The following is a 13,440-nucleotide window of genomic DNA, read 5'->3' as shown; positions in this document are numbered from 1 at the left end:
TTACCTGAATGATGGACTACAATGAGGAAAGGTGATAGGAGGGACCTACTTATTACTTGAATGAATATCAAAGAAATTAAATTTGAAAGAACAAGCATAACAAAATCACATGAAGAAAAGCAAGAGAAAAAACGAATTGAATGCAATGAAATAAAGATAATAAATGTTAATACAGTTTAAAAAAGCAAACACAACAACAATGTTTAAAAAGCATCACTCTAGAATGAGAGAACAACCATGAACATTCAGCAAATTTCCTTATATACTGATGTCATGTGAAAATTTGTAGAACATAGCTAGACCTATGCATTATATTTAAGATAGAATGGTCATATGTGAAAAATCTACATTTTCCTTTGTTCTAATTCACTGTATTTTAACCTGAAATAGAATGAAATCACTAGACAAGGGCTAGCCTACTTTTAGGGAGTAATCAATAATTTGGGCTGTTTTCTTGGATTCAGTTTGCAAGAATTTTATTGAGTATTTTTGCACGGATACTCATAAGGGGAATTTGTCTGAAGTTCTCTTTCTTTTTTGGATCTTTCTCTGGTTTAAGTATAAGCATAATTGTGGCTGGAAAGAAGGAATTGGGTGGTGATTCTTCTGCTTCTATTTTGTGTAATAGTTTGAGCAGTATTGGTATGAGGGCTTCCAGAAAGTCTATTAGAATCTTGCCCTAAACACATCTGCTCCTGTGCTTCTTTTGGTTTGGAAGATTTTAATAAGTGCTTATATTTCTTTAGGAATTATGAGAAAACTTAGATGGTTTATCTAAACCTGATTTAACTTTGGGACCTGGAATCTGTCTACAATATTAACCATTGCATTCATATTTTCCAGTTTGGTGAATATAGGCTTTTGTAGTATGATCTGATGGTTTTCTGAATTTCATCAGATTGTGTTGTTATGTCTCCCTCTTCATTTCTGATTTTGTTAATTTGGATACACTCTCTGTGCCCTCTGGTTAGACTGACTAAGGGTTTATCTATCTTGTTGATTTTCTCAAAGAACCATCTACTGATTATGTTGATCTTTGTATAGTACTTTTTGTTTCTACTTGGTTGATGTCTGCCATGAATTTGATTAATCCCTGCCTTCTAGTCCTCTTGGGTGTATCTGTTTCTATTTGTGCTAGAGCTTTTAGGTGTACTGTCAAGCTGCTAATGTTTGCTCTCTCATGTTCCTTTTTCAAGGCACTAATACCTATGTGTTTTTCTCTTAGCACTGCTTTCATCGTGTCCCATAGGTTTGGGTATGTTGCGTATTCCTGTTCATTAATTTCCAAAATGTCTTTAATTTCTTTCATTATTTCTTCCCTTAACAAATTATTATTGAGTGGAGCTTTGTTCAACTCCCATGTATATGTGGGCTTTCTGTCATTTTTGTTGTTTTTGAAAACCAACCTTAGTCCATGGTGATCTTACAGTGTGCATGTGATTATCTATATCTTCCTGTATCTTTTGAGTCCTGTTTTGTGTCCAATTTTATGGACTATTTTGGGGAAGGTACCATGACGGTCCGAGAAAATGATACATTATTTTATTTTGGAATGAAATGTTCTATAGATATTTGTTAAATTCATTTGGTTCATCACTTCTTAGTTTCTATATGTTTCTGTTTAGCCTCTGTTTCCATGATCTGATAATTAATGAAAATAGGATGTTGAAGTCTCCCTCTATTATGGTGTGAGGTACAATGGGTGCTAAGAGCTTTATTAAGGTTTCCTTCATGAATGTAGGTGATCTTGCATTTGGAGCATTTTCAAGACTGAGAGTTCAACTTGTTGGATTTTTTGATGAATATGAAATATCATTCATTTTCTTTTGGTTGACCCTCAATTTTATTTGACATTAGAATGGCTACTCCAGCTTGTTCCTTTGGACCATATGTGTAGAAATTTGTTTTCCATTCTCTTACTCTGAGGTAGTACTTGTCTTTGTCTCTGAGGTTGTTTCCTGTACGCAGCAAAATGCTGGGTCTTCTTTATATATCCTGTCTGTTAGTCTGTATCTTTTTATTGGGGAATTGGGTCCATTGATCTTAGGAAATATTAAGGAATAATCATTCTTTCTTCCTGATATTTTTCTTGTGAAAGGTGGAATTATGTTTGTGTGACTTTCTTCTCTTGGTTTTGTTGCAAGAACATTAGTTTCTTGCTTCTTCTAGGGTGTAGTTTTCCTCCCTGGTTTGGAGGTTTCCATCTATTATCTTTTGTAGGGCTGGATTTATAGAAAGTTTTGGTGCCAATTTGCTTTTCTCTTGGATTATTTTGGTTTCGCCATCTATGTTAATTGAGAGTTTTGCTAGACATAGTAGCCTGGACTGGCAATTGTCTTCTCTTAGCGTCTTCCTAGTATCTTCTGGTTTTCATAGTCTCTGGTGAGAAATCTCGTGTACTTCTTATAGGTCTGCATTTGTACGCCACTTTACTGTTTTCCCTTATTGCTTCAAATATCTTTCTTTGTTTTGTGCATTTAGGGCTTTGAATATTTTGTGAGGTGAGGAATTTCTTTTCCTGTCCTATCTATTTGGAGTTCTGTATGCCTTGTTGGGCACCAGTGGGAGGAGAAGTCCTTGGTCCTGTCAAGGCTCTATCCACCAATGAAGGGGAATGTCAGGATTGGGAGGCCAGAAGGATTTGGGGTTGTTGAAAGCGGGAATACACTCATAGAAAAAGTGGAATGGGAGATGAAATGGAGGGCATGGGGGTTAATGGATGGAAAACAAAAACGGGAATAACATTTGAAATAAGAATTAAAATTTGAATAAAATATATTTATAAATTCCAAAAAACAGTATCTATGGAAAAGCATCAAGAAAGAAAGAAAGAAAGAAAGAAAGAGAAGGAAGAAAAGGAGGAAAGAAGGAAGAAAGAAAGAAATGCACAGTTATTTTAAAAAGAAAAAGAATTACCAAAAGATGTTTTCTGATGATTCTATGACCAAGCACAAGTAAAGTGTTTGTCTTCCACTCTTAAATGAATATGTTGATACCTTCATAAAAATTAGACAGGAATCTGAAAGAAATATCTACCTATGTTGGGAGTCTACAACATCTTAATTTTTTTCAACAAAAGAATCAAGAGCCAAAGGTATTGCTGACATTCACTATTAAGAGTAAAATATTACCAACATCATTGATGCCAATATCCAATGCAAAATATTAAAACAATGGGGGGCTTCTGGAATGCTAAACTTATATTGATATATTGCAGCACAAAAAAACCTTTCAAGAACTATATATGATCATCTCTTAGTTGCAATGTCACTGTAGATATCTTCACATGTTTTGTTTCTCAAGGTCATGGGGATTAAGCCAACAAATAATTCTGGAAAGTGTTGAGAGAATTGTTGTACTGGTGTTCATGGGTCCTGAAAATGGAACCCTGTATCTTTTTTTAATTTTTTTTATTAACTTGAGTATTTCTTATATACATTTCGAGTGTTATTCCCTTTCCCGGTTTCCGGGCAAACATCCCCCTCCCCCCTCCCCTTCCTTATGAGTGTTCCCCTCCCAACCCTCCCCCCATTGCCACCCTCCCCCCCACAGTCTAGTTCACTGGGGGGAACCCTGTATCTTTTTCAGAATAAAGTCTCACCTCTTAAATTTGGCAAACAAATTTCTCAGGAAATGTTGTATGGAAATAGCCTTCAAATGATTTAATAAAATGTGAAGCACTCCAGTAAATGAACCATGTGCAAACATCAATATTGGACAAGGAGGACCCTAGGCATTAATGCTCACTCTTCATATGATTTTTTGAGGAAAAGAGTGAAGTTAGATGTATGGGGTAAGAGATATGTTTGCCATGTTATAAATATGAAAGTCAAGGTGATCAGAATGTGGCAAGAAAAGAATGACCCGTTTAAGCAAGGCAGGGTCTGAGAAGAGTAAACAGAAAAATTGTCAGAATTCGTAAAGAGGTGGACATGAGATGATAGATTACTTGATTTGACTATTTCTTTACATATAGAGGCATTTGTAAAGAAGTGAGAATAGGACATGTAAGAGACATACATTTAGAAAATGTAGCCACCTTTCCAGCAAGATATAGTGCAGAATTGTGACGTGTAGCACCCAGATACACATGAAAATTAGTACTGTGTACAAATGCAAGGAATAGAAGTTGAAGAGCATTCTGCAGATCATGGAAAGTTTATTGTTGTTGTTGGCGTTGGTTTAATTTTTTGTTGTACTTGTTGTTCTTGTTCTTGTTTGGTTGTTTGGTTTCTTTGTTTGGTTTCGTTTGTTCTATTTTATTTTGTTTGATCTTGCCAAGAAAAACATATTAAAATAGGACACAAATAATTTAGGCAAGCTATAGGGGGAGTCTGCTAGGGTATGCCAACCATCTGGTCAAACAGACATTACACAAATAAATTCAGTTTGTGATACTTAGCTATTGAATGAGAGAACTTTATAATAACTCATCCCATGTGTGAGATGAAAATCAAGAGACAGATCCAGAAAGCTCTTGGTAAGCTTATACTTCAAAACTTGTTCCTATAGCACAACGTTTTAGTCCTCTTACACTGATGCCTAGGTGTCAACCTTCATGGAAATCTCTGAACACATGACATTTTCCTTCCTCTTATATTGAAAATATGTTGTTTGCTAGTGTATCTCCATGGGATGTGTGGAGTTCATATTTTGCTACCTATGTGGCTCAGCTATACTGATTAAACAAATGCCCCAACACACACACACACACACACACACACACACACACACACACACTAATATGATAATCTCAAAGGTAGCAGGGGGCTTAAGAGATTTAAGGCATACCAAAAGTTCTGTGGCTCAACATATTCAATATAAGCTGGTAAGTTGCTCAGAGCAAACTTCCTTGTGTAAAAATGGGAATCACTGTGAGAAAAAAAATCATAGATCAGAATATGATAATTTAAGCTCTGATTTTCAATTAAATTAAATAAAATCAGTGACGAGATGGCAGCAAAAGTTTGGCATTTGATTTGGTTGAGAACCCAAAAATAAATGATTGCTTTTGTTTGATCTGTGGCTAAATCCCATGAGGAAAGTCAGAGTGTTCAGATAGAGAAACTCAGATGTAACAGAGGATACATTTCACATATAATCTTTAATACAGAGTAATGTAAAGATTATGGTTTAACCTACTGATAGTACCTTGAATCATGTACTAGAAAGAGAATCATAACTAGAATTCGATTAATTTTTTTGAAAAAAGGAAGAAAATGAGTAATAAACATACATGAATAATAATCAAACATGAAGATAATTGTGAGAGAAAAAAATTGATTTGAGAAATTTTCCATATCCAAGACCTGAGCATATGAATAAATGGAAAGAGATTTTTTTTGTGAGTGTGTATACTGAGATCTCCAGAGTAAATTTAGGATTACTTTTAAAATAAATTTGCTTACAGAGTCTAGAGGCAAACTTATCTGCAATGAACATCAAAATATAAGATGAAATTAAAAACACAGGAAAGATTTTCAGACTTTACAACTCTGGAACAATAATATGCATATGTTTTCCATGAACATTCCATATTGTTTAATTTATACCCTTATATGAAATGGTCAGTCAGATACTGTATGAGATTTATGTAAATTTCATCTATTAACAACTAAAATATGTACCTGAAGGTAATAATAAGCCTTTCCTTCTGTAATTTCCTTTTGGTTTTGTCTTAAAAAAAGAGGGAAGAAACTCAGGTAGAAAAGAAGTAGTAAGATAGAAGTTGTAGGTACATTGGTATGATAAATATGAGTACTTAATTCTCAGTCTTTTAAATGTTGTCTATTGACAATATCTTAAGGAGTTTTGAAGTGAAGAATAAAAAAGATGCTGTAAGGTGAACTAAATGTTTCACCGTTGAAGCACTTTGGAAAATCTGACTTGTCAGAGAATAATAAACAGTTTAAGACTGGATCACAGAATATCAAAGCACAAACAGGCTAATATTGAAAAATACTTTAGAGACCACAATGGCAGTTATATTCGGACAAAAAATATTGCTCCGTTTTTCTAGGTCCTAGGAACCTTAAATAGATTGATATAACATGTAAGGAATTAATGTGTTAGGCAGAGAAAATATTCATATAAAATAGCATTAATTCTATATCATGGTATTTGTCTGTCACCATTATCCTTGAATTCTACACTGAGAAGCAACAAAAAGAGGTTGAATCATAAAATATGAGATGATTTGTGCTTTTGTTTGAAATTTTCAAGAGTGTGTAATGTATAACCAAAGCATGTTCTCGACGATGAGTGACAAGTACTCCAACAAAACCCCATATTCTGCAGCTGGATCCATGCTAGCTTTTCAGAGGATTGAGTAAACAAGGACTTTAATGAGGAAAGTGTGCATGTCTTAGAGAGGAGAGAGATGAAACTGTGAATTCAAGTGCACAGGTTTCTTTCTCAAACAAATACCTACAGGAAATATCTCCAATGATTCAGAGTCAAAGGACAGAGATAATACTGCCGCTTTGACCCAAAGAGTCAGACAGGAGAAGCACAAGTGTTGCTAGATATAAAGACATGAAAGATATACAATTCAAGTATTTTGGTGTTATTTCAGAGAGGAATCAAATAGATACACTTGAGCCTAGAAAACTGTTATCAATATGTGAAGAAAAGGCAAAAAAATTTCCTATGGTTAAAAAAAAGCAAATTCAGAAACATAAAAAGAGGTTTTCTCCCATGATCATCATTTTATCATGTAGATTATACAGAGTTTGTATCCTCCATTTAGATGATAATTATTTCCTCTCTATGAAGATTAGACAAATCACAAAAAAACCCTAAGATTCACTAATGTGTGACTTCTTCCATCAGCAAAATAATTTGAAAAAATACGCATTGTATTGACAAGCATTGGGAAATATCTAATGATAAACAATATTGAGAGCTCTTTCTGATTTTCAATATTAATGATGAGAGTTTATGAATGTCGTTAATATCAATACAAAATTACAGTATTTAAATAGTGAGAGTTTGAAATGTTCATTGTGTGCTGGTAAATATTTAAGTACATATTGTTTCAGGTAAAATCTATATTTTTCCTTATAGAATGTTATTTGAAGCACAAAAACATATTCTCCATCTCCAAGTTCTTAGTATTATAGTCTAGACAAACACTGAGAAATGTTGACTGAATGGATTGAACATTGCTCATTATGCATGAAAGTGGAACATGGTGTCTTTTTCTTCCATAGATGATCTCAGTTGATTTGAAAAAGAAATTTCTGTGACAGTGGAGAATAGTATTCCCTCCAGCACTTAAATAATTGCACTGTGAGGGACAGATTATCTTAAACCCAGAGTCAGATGTCAGATCTAAAAATTCAGGACCCTACACAATAAAGATAACTCTGGGCATATGTTTTCAGGAGGAACACACAGCAAGGTTATAAGTGTTTGTGGAAAAAGATAAAGTCATGTTTAAGGAAGCCCAGTTACTTGACAATGTCATATTGAGAATAGCCTTAATATTTACAGGAAAGCCTAAACTGAGGAATCAGAGAAAAAGCCAAGAATACTCCATGGAATAACTTTAAAGGAAGGGTTCTTTTGGAACAGAAGGATATGTAGAATAGGTAAAGACACAATGAAGGAGACCAAAAAAGATAAGTATATTTGCAGGATGGAGCCAGGCTTCCCCAGCAGGATATGGTACAGAATGACCATTCCTGCTTTTCTTGGATCTTCAGTCTGTTGTTCTTCTGAATATACTGCTTGGTGTGTGTGCAAATTATGACAAAAATACTTCAAATATCACTGTTATTGTTGGATGCTTGCTCTGGTTTTGAAATTTTGTAGCCAGAACTGAATAATATAGTCCCATGAATACCAGTACTGATAAAAGCCAGAATAAAGGAGAAAATCAGGATATTCTCTAGACCAGTGACTGGTATATCAAAAATATAAGACTAAGAAAACACACTGAAGAAAACTAGGCAATAATAAGCATGATTTTCCCAGAAATACCAATTATCTTCGCAAACACATATTACACCAATAAATACAATTTGTGAAACTTAGAGGACAAATAACCTTATAATAAGTCATACCATGTAATAGATGAAAATCAAGAGCCTGGGCCCAGGAAGACTTCAAAAACATTGTATTCACATTTTTTTTTCTTTTACCACCATGTCTTAGACGCAGTACACAAACATTTAAAATCCTACTGACCTGGCAATTCCTTCTAAACATAGAACATATTTCTCCCTACCTCAGTTGCTAGTTCTTCTCTCTAACACCAATAGACTCCATTCTTGTTTGTCTGTTGGACATGATCAAAGTTGTATTAATACACTAATGAGTATAACTTATATAAGGGAAGGGGTCTTAGGACATTCAGGTGGGCATTGCTTTGTATAATATAGGCAATCTACAGGAGAAGGATTGTAGGAGAAGTTGACCTGGAAGCGGGCAGTGAGAAAGATATAAAGTGAATATGTAAAAAATTTAAATTAAATAATGGAATATTCGAGAAAAACAGTATGCAAAGAAATCTGATAATGCTCTTCCAAGGTAGCTAGCTTTTGTAAAGAAAAAAGAGTACCATAAAAACAGGATGCAGAGCCAGGATCTCCTAAATTATCCTCTGACTTACAGTTAAATTGAATCAAAGCAAAATATCTTTCTCATGTTGTCATTTCTATAGAAAAGAAGCTAAACATGAAAAAGAGCCCATGTTATATCTAGAGAAAAGACTCAATAAATGTATGCAAATTGGTACACATGGGAAATGTAAGATGGTGAAGGAAAAGAAACTCAGATGTTACTGAACATAACCACTTGAGTATAATCTATAACACATGGAAAGGTAAATTCTGAGGGGCCATCTAGGAGAGGCAAAAGGCTAGCAGGTGATTTTTCTGACATACTTTCACAATGGAATGAGGGCTATGAAGAATGCAATTTTCCTGGAACAGGTCAAGAAATGACATTTTCTAATTTGATTCCTACTGTTTATATGCCATTCCTGTCGTTATTAAATTAATGTAGATTCTGTCCTTAGCAATCTGCTGTACTCTGCTTACTGGAGTTCAGTTCTCTCTCCTTGATCAGACATGTAGATTCTGAAGCATATAAGAAAGCTTCCCTTCCCTCATTCATAATAACTACTCACTGAAATCATTAGGACATACCAAGTTTTCCTGAGAATCCTGCTATCCCCGGGGGACCTTCATTCTCCAGCCACATCTCACCCCTCATTCATTAAACATGTGATTCTTACTCATACAGTCTCTCTTCCCTTCTACCACCCACCTCACCTGCTCTTTGAGTCATCTGGTACACTCCAAGTTGCTTTCAGCAGTCTGCTGACACAAGTAGACATCCATGTTCCTCTTATCACTACTCTACCTTTATCAGATCTGGGATCCTTAACTTTTGATGCTAGCTTTTCTTGCATCACAAAGCTCTCTTTTCCTTCAGGGTTCTGGAACACCCTAAGCTGCTCTGAGTAGACTACTCTCCAAGTAGGACTTTCTTTCTGCAACCATTGCTCTGAACACTTTCATCAGACCTGCAGAACCTGAACTATAGAAACATGGTATTTAGGAATGACACGGTGTAAGGATAACCATCTGAGGAAAGCCACACACCGACTACGGGGCTAACTCCCCTCTCAATACCTACTATAATAGGAACATTCAGGGGCAACGGTGATAAACATGGCAAAAAGCCCTGAAAACAACACAATCTATAACAGTTATGGCACTATAACTACTTCACTGCAAAGCTATTCTAATATAGCATCCCTGAACGACATAATAAACCTGAAGCACAAGAAAATGACATTAAATGCAATCTAACAAAGATGATATATGCCTCTTAAGAGCAGATGTATGAATCCCTTAAAGAAATTGAGGAGTTTGTAAAGGTCTTTCAAAAGCAATACACAAATCCCATATATATATACATATATATATGAAAAACAATTAAAAAAAGGAAACAAGTGTATAAACCTGTAAGCGATGTGAAAATGTAAATAGAAGCAATAAAGAAAACAAAAACTGAGGGAATCCTAAAGATAAAAATCCTAGGGAAAGGGTTGGGGATTTAGCTCAGTTGTAGAGCGCTTTCCTAGCAAGCGCAAAACCCTTGGTTCGGTACCCAGCTCCGGAAAAAAAGAAAAAAAAATCCTAGGGAAGTGAACAGGAACATGAAATTCAAGCGTTAGGAATATAATACAATAGGTATTCAGAGAGATATTCAGGCATAGAAGATAAAGTAGAAAAAAACCTATAAATGTTGAATCTAAAAACCATTACACAAACTAACCAGGAAATCTGGAATACCTTGAAAGGACCTAACTTAAAAATGATAGAAGTTAGCAAAAGTGAAGTATTCCAGTCCAAAGGCACAGAAAATGTTTTCAACAAAACCATACAAGAAAACTTTCTCACTATAAAGAAAGACGCCTATAAGCATACAAACAGCTTATAGAACACCAGTTAGACTGGGCCAGAAAAGAAAATTCTTCAGCCACATAATAATCAATACAGAAAATCTGAAGAACGAAGAAAGAATATTAAAACCTGTGAGGGATAATGGTAGGATACATCCAAAATGAGGCCAATAAGAATTACAGCTAATTTTACAAATACTCTAAACGCTAAAAGGTCTGGTCAGATATATTGCATCCTCTTAATACAAAATGAAACAAAACAAAACAAAAAACACAGATGCCACATAGACTAATATACTGAACCAAATTCTCAATCACCATAGATAGAGAAAAGGAAAATTTAAAGACAAGTACAAATCCAAACGATATCTATCCACAATCCAAGCCCCACATAAAAATTAGAAAAAAACTACAGCACAAGGAAGATAATTTTTTTAAGAAGGAACCTAATTTTAGGAACTTCTTCTTAGTACTGCTATTACTGTGCCCCATAAAATTCCTTTTCAGTGAATTCTAGAAAGACTTAATTTATTTCTTTGTTTTTCCCTGATGCAGAGATTCAAGCAAACACAGGAAATAAGCAATTCCATACCATGGAAAACAAGGGAAACACCCACAAGCAAACATACATGAATACATAAAGAGACAATCCTTTAAAGGCCAGCAGAAAGGCCATTACTTTCAAAAATGGTATGATATCTGCATATGAATAAATATATAAAGAAATATTTTGGATTTTTATAATGGGTCGTATAGCAACCTTACAAGCAGTATTGATAATTTTATATGTCAGTTATCAAAACAGATCCTTCTCTGTGAATAGCAACACAACTATCTTCACATAAAAGTGTAGGAAAGGGCAGGCTCATCATGATGGAAAGAATCTGGCCTTTAGAAATGTTTCTGAAAACTACATGGAAGGCACAGCTGAGTCTCTGATATAACTGTTGAACAAGGACATTAATTTGAGCATATATACCAATAAAGTAACTCAAATGGTTACTAATATTAAGAAAATACCCTTCCCTAAAAAGAACCTAGGTATAGATGGCTGTAAAATGAATATTACCTAAATCTCTTTAAGCGTGCTTTTTTAACTCGACAAATTAACTTTCCCATAATACATAAAAGCCTATACTGAGCAAAACAAGAAAATCTGGATGAATGGACAATTTTCTAAACAGATACTATGTACCAAAGTTAAATCAGGAACAGATAAACAATCTAAATATATACATAAGCGCTAAAGAAATAGAAGCAATCATGAAAAGTCTCCTAACCAAAAAAATCCAAGGACCAGCAAATTTTGGTGCAGAATTCAATCAGACCTTCAAAGAAGACCTAATACCAATATACGTCAAGCTAGTCCACAAAATAGAAAGGTAGGGAACAATACCCAATTCAGTTCATGAAGTCACATTTAGGCCTATACCGTAAATGCACAAGAACCAACAAAGAAGAAGAACTTCAGACCAATTTTTCATATGAATATCAATGCAAAAAATATTCAATGAAGTTCTCAAAAACCTATTCTGAGAACATACTTAATGATCAATTAAGCTTCTTCCCAGGGATGTAGGGGTGGTATTACATGTGGAAATCCATCAACACTATCCACAATATATAAACAAACTCAAGAAAAACACTAAATACTCATCTCATTAGATGCTGAGAAAGCATTTGACAAAATTCAAAACCCTTTCATGATGAAAGTTTCAGAAAGAACAGTAATACAAGCCCATATCTAAACGTAATAAAAGCAATATACACCAAAATGGTAACCAACAACAAACTAAATGGAAAATAACTTAAAGGAATTCCACTAAGATCAGGGAGTAGACAAGGATCCCCCTTCTCTCCCTACCTATCCAATATAGGGCTCAAATTTCTAGACAGAGCATTTAGACAACAAAATGAGCTAAAAACAATCAGTGGGTAAAAGACAACATTTAACAAATGGTGCTGGTTCAACTAGAGGTGTAGAATACTGCAAACTGATCCATTCTTATTGTTTGTACAAAGTCTAGGGCCAAGTGGCTCAAGGATCTCCACATAAAACCAGATACACTAAAAGTAAAGAAGAGATTGTGGGGCCTTCCAGTTTCTGCCTTTGCCCAGAGCTGACCCAGTCCCACAGCTTTCTGTACCCAGCTCGCCCTGGAATAACGGTGGTGTCCAAGAGCACTGACACACAGGCTTACAGGAAGGTCAAGCAACTGTCAGAGACAACAAGACCAGCTGACACCAGATATAACCGGATGGTGAGAGGTCAGAGTAGGAACCTACGTAACAGAGATAAAGACTACTTGTCATCATCAGAGCCCAGTTCTCCAACTAAACCAAAATGCTGGATATCCCAACACAACAAGAAAAGCAAGATTCGTGTTTATATTCACATCTCATGAGGATGATAGAGGACTGTAAGAAGCATATAGATAGTCCCCTCTAAGAAATACAGGAGTACACAGGTAAACAAATAGAAATCCTTAAAGAGAATACATAAGAACATCTGAAAGACAAAACACAAACACAACCAAAAAACATGAAGGAACTGAACAAACCATCCAGGATCCAAGAATGTAAATAGAAACAATAAAGAAATCACAAAGGGAGACAACCTTGGAATTAGAAAACCTAGGAAAGAGGTCAGGAGACATAAAAACAATCATTACCAACAGAATACAAGAGATAGAACAGAGAATCTCAGGGACAAAAGATAGCAGAGAAAACATTGAAACAACTGGCAAAGAATATGTAAAAGTCAATAAGCACATTACCCAAAACATCAATGGAAGCCAGGACACAATGAGAAGATCAAACAATAAGATAAGTGGTAAAGAAGAGAGCTAAGACTCCCAAATTAAAGGGTCAGAAAATATAATCAACAAAATTATAGAAGAAAACTTCCCTAAGGTAAAGAAAGTGATGCCCACAAACATACAAAAAGGCCACACAACTCCAAATAGATTGGACCGGAAATGTAAGGCCCAGAAATGAGTTGACAAACCTACAGTCAGATGATC

General features: G+C 34.9%; 1 protein-coding gene across 1 annotated transcript in view; it reads left to right on the top strand.

The window, feature by feature from the left end:
- Window positions 1–4,407: 4,407 nt before the first annotated feature.
- Window positions 4,408–13,440, top strand: part of P22k15 (cystatin related protein 2) — a 33,136-nt gene continuing 24,103 nt past the window's right edge. Inside the window, exon 1 of the mRNA XM_087651040.1 lies at window positions 4,408–4,480. The gene's annotated coding sequence lies outside the window, so the exon portion shown is untranslated. The remainder of the gene's footprint in view (window positions 4,481–13,440) is intronic.

This window comes from Rattus norvegicus, chromosome 3 (assembly GCF_021556685.1).
Source record: "Rattus norvegicus strain SHRSP/BbbUtx chromosome 3, alternate assembly SHRSP_T2T, whole genome shotgun sequence".
Lineage (NCBI taxonomy): Eukaryota > Metazoa > Chordata > Mammalia > Rodentia > Muridae > Rattus > Rattus norvegicus.
The sequence above is the reverse complement of the archived record's forward strand: the minus strand, read 5'-3'. Positions and strand labels throughout refer to the sequence as shown.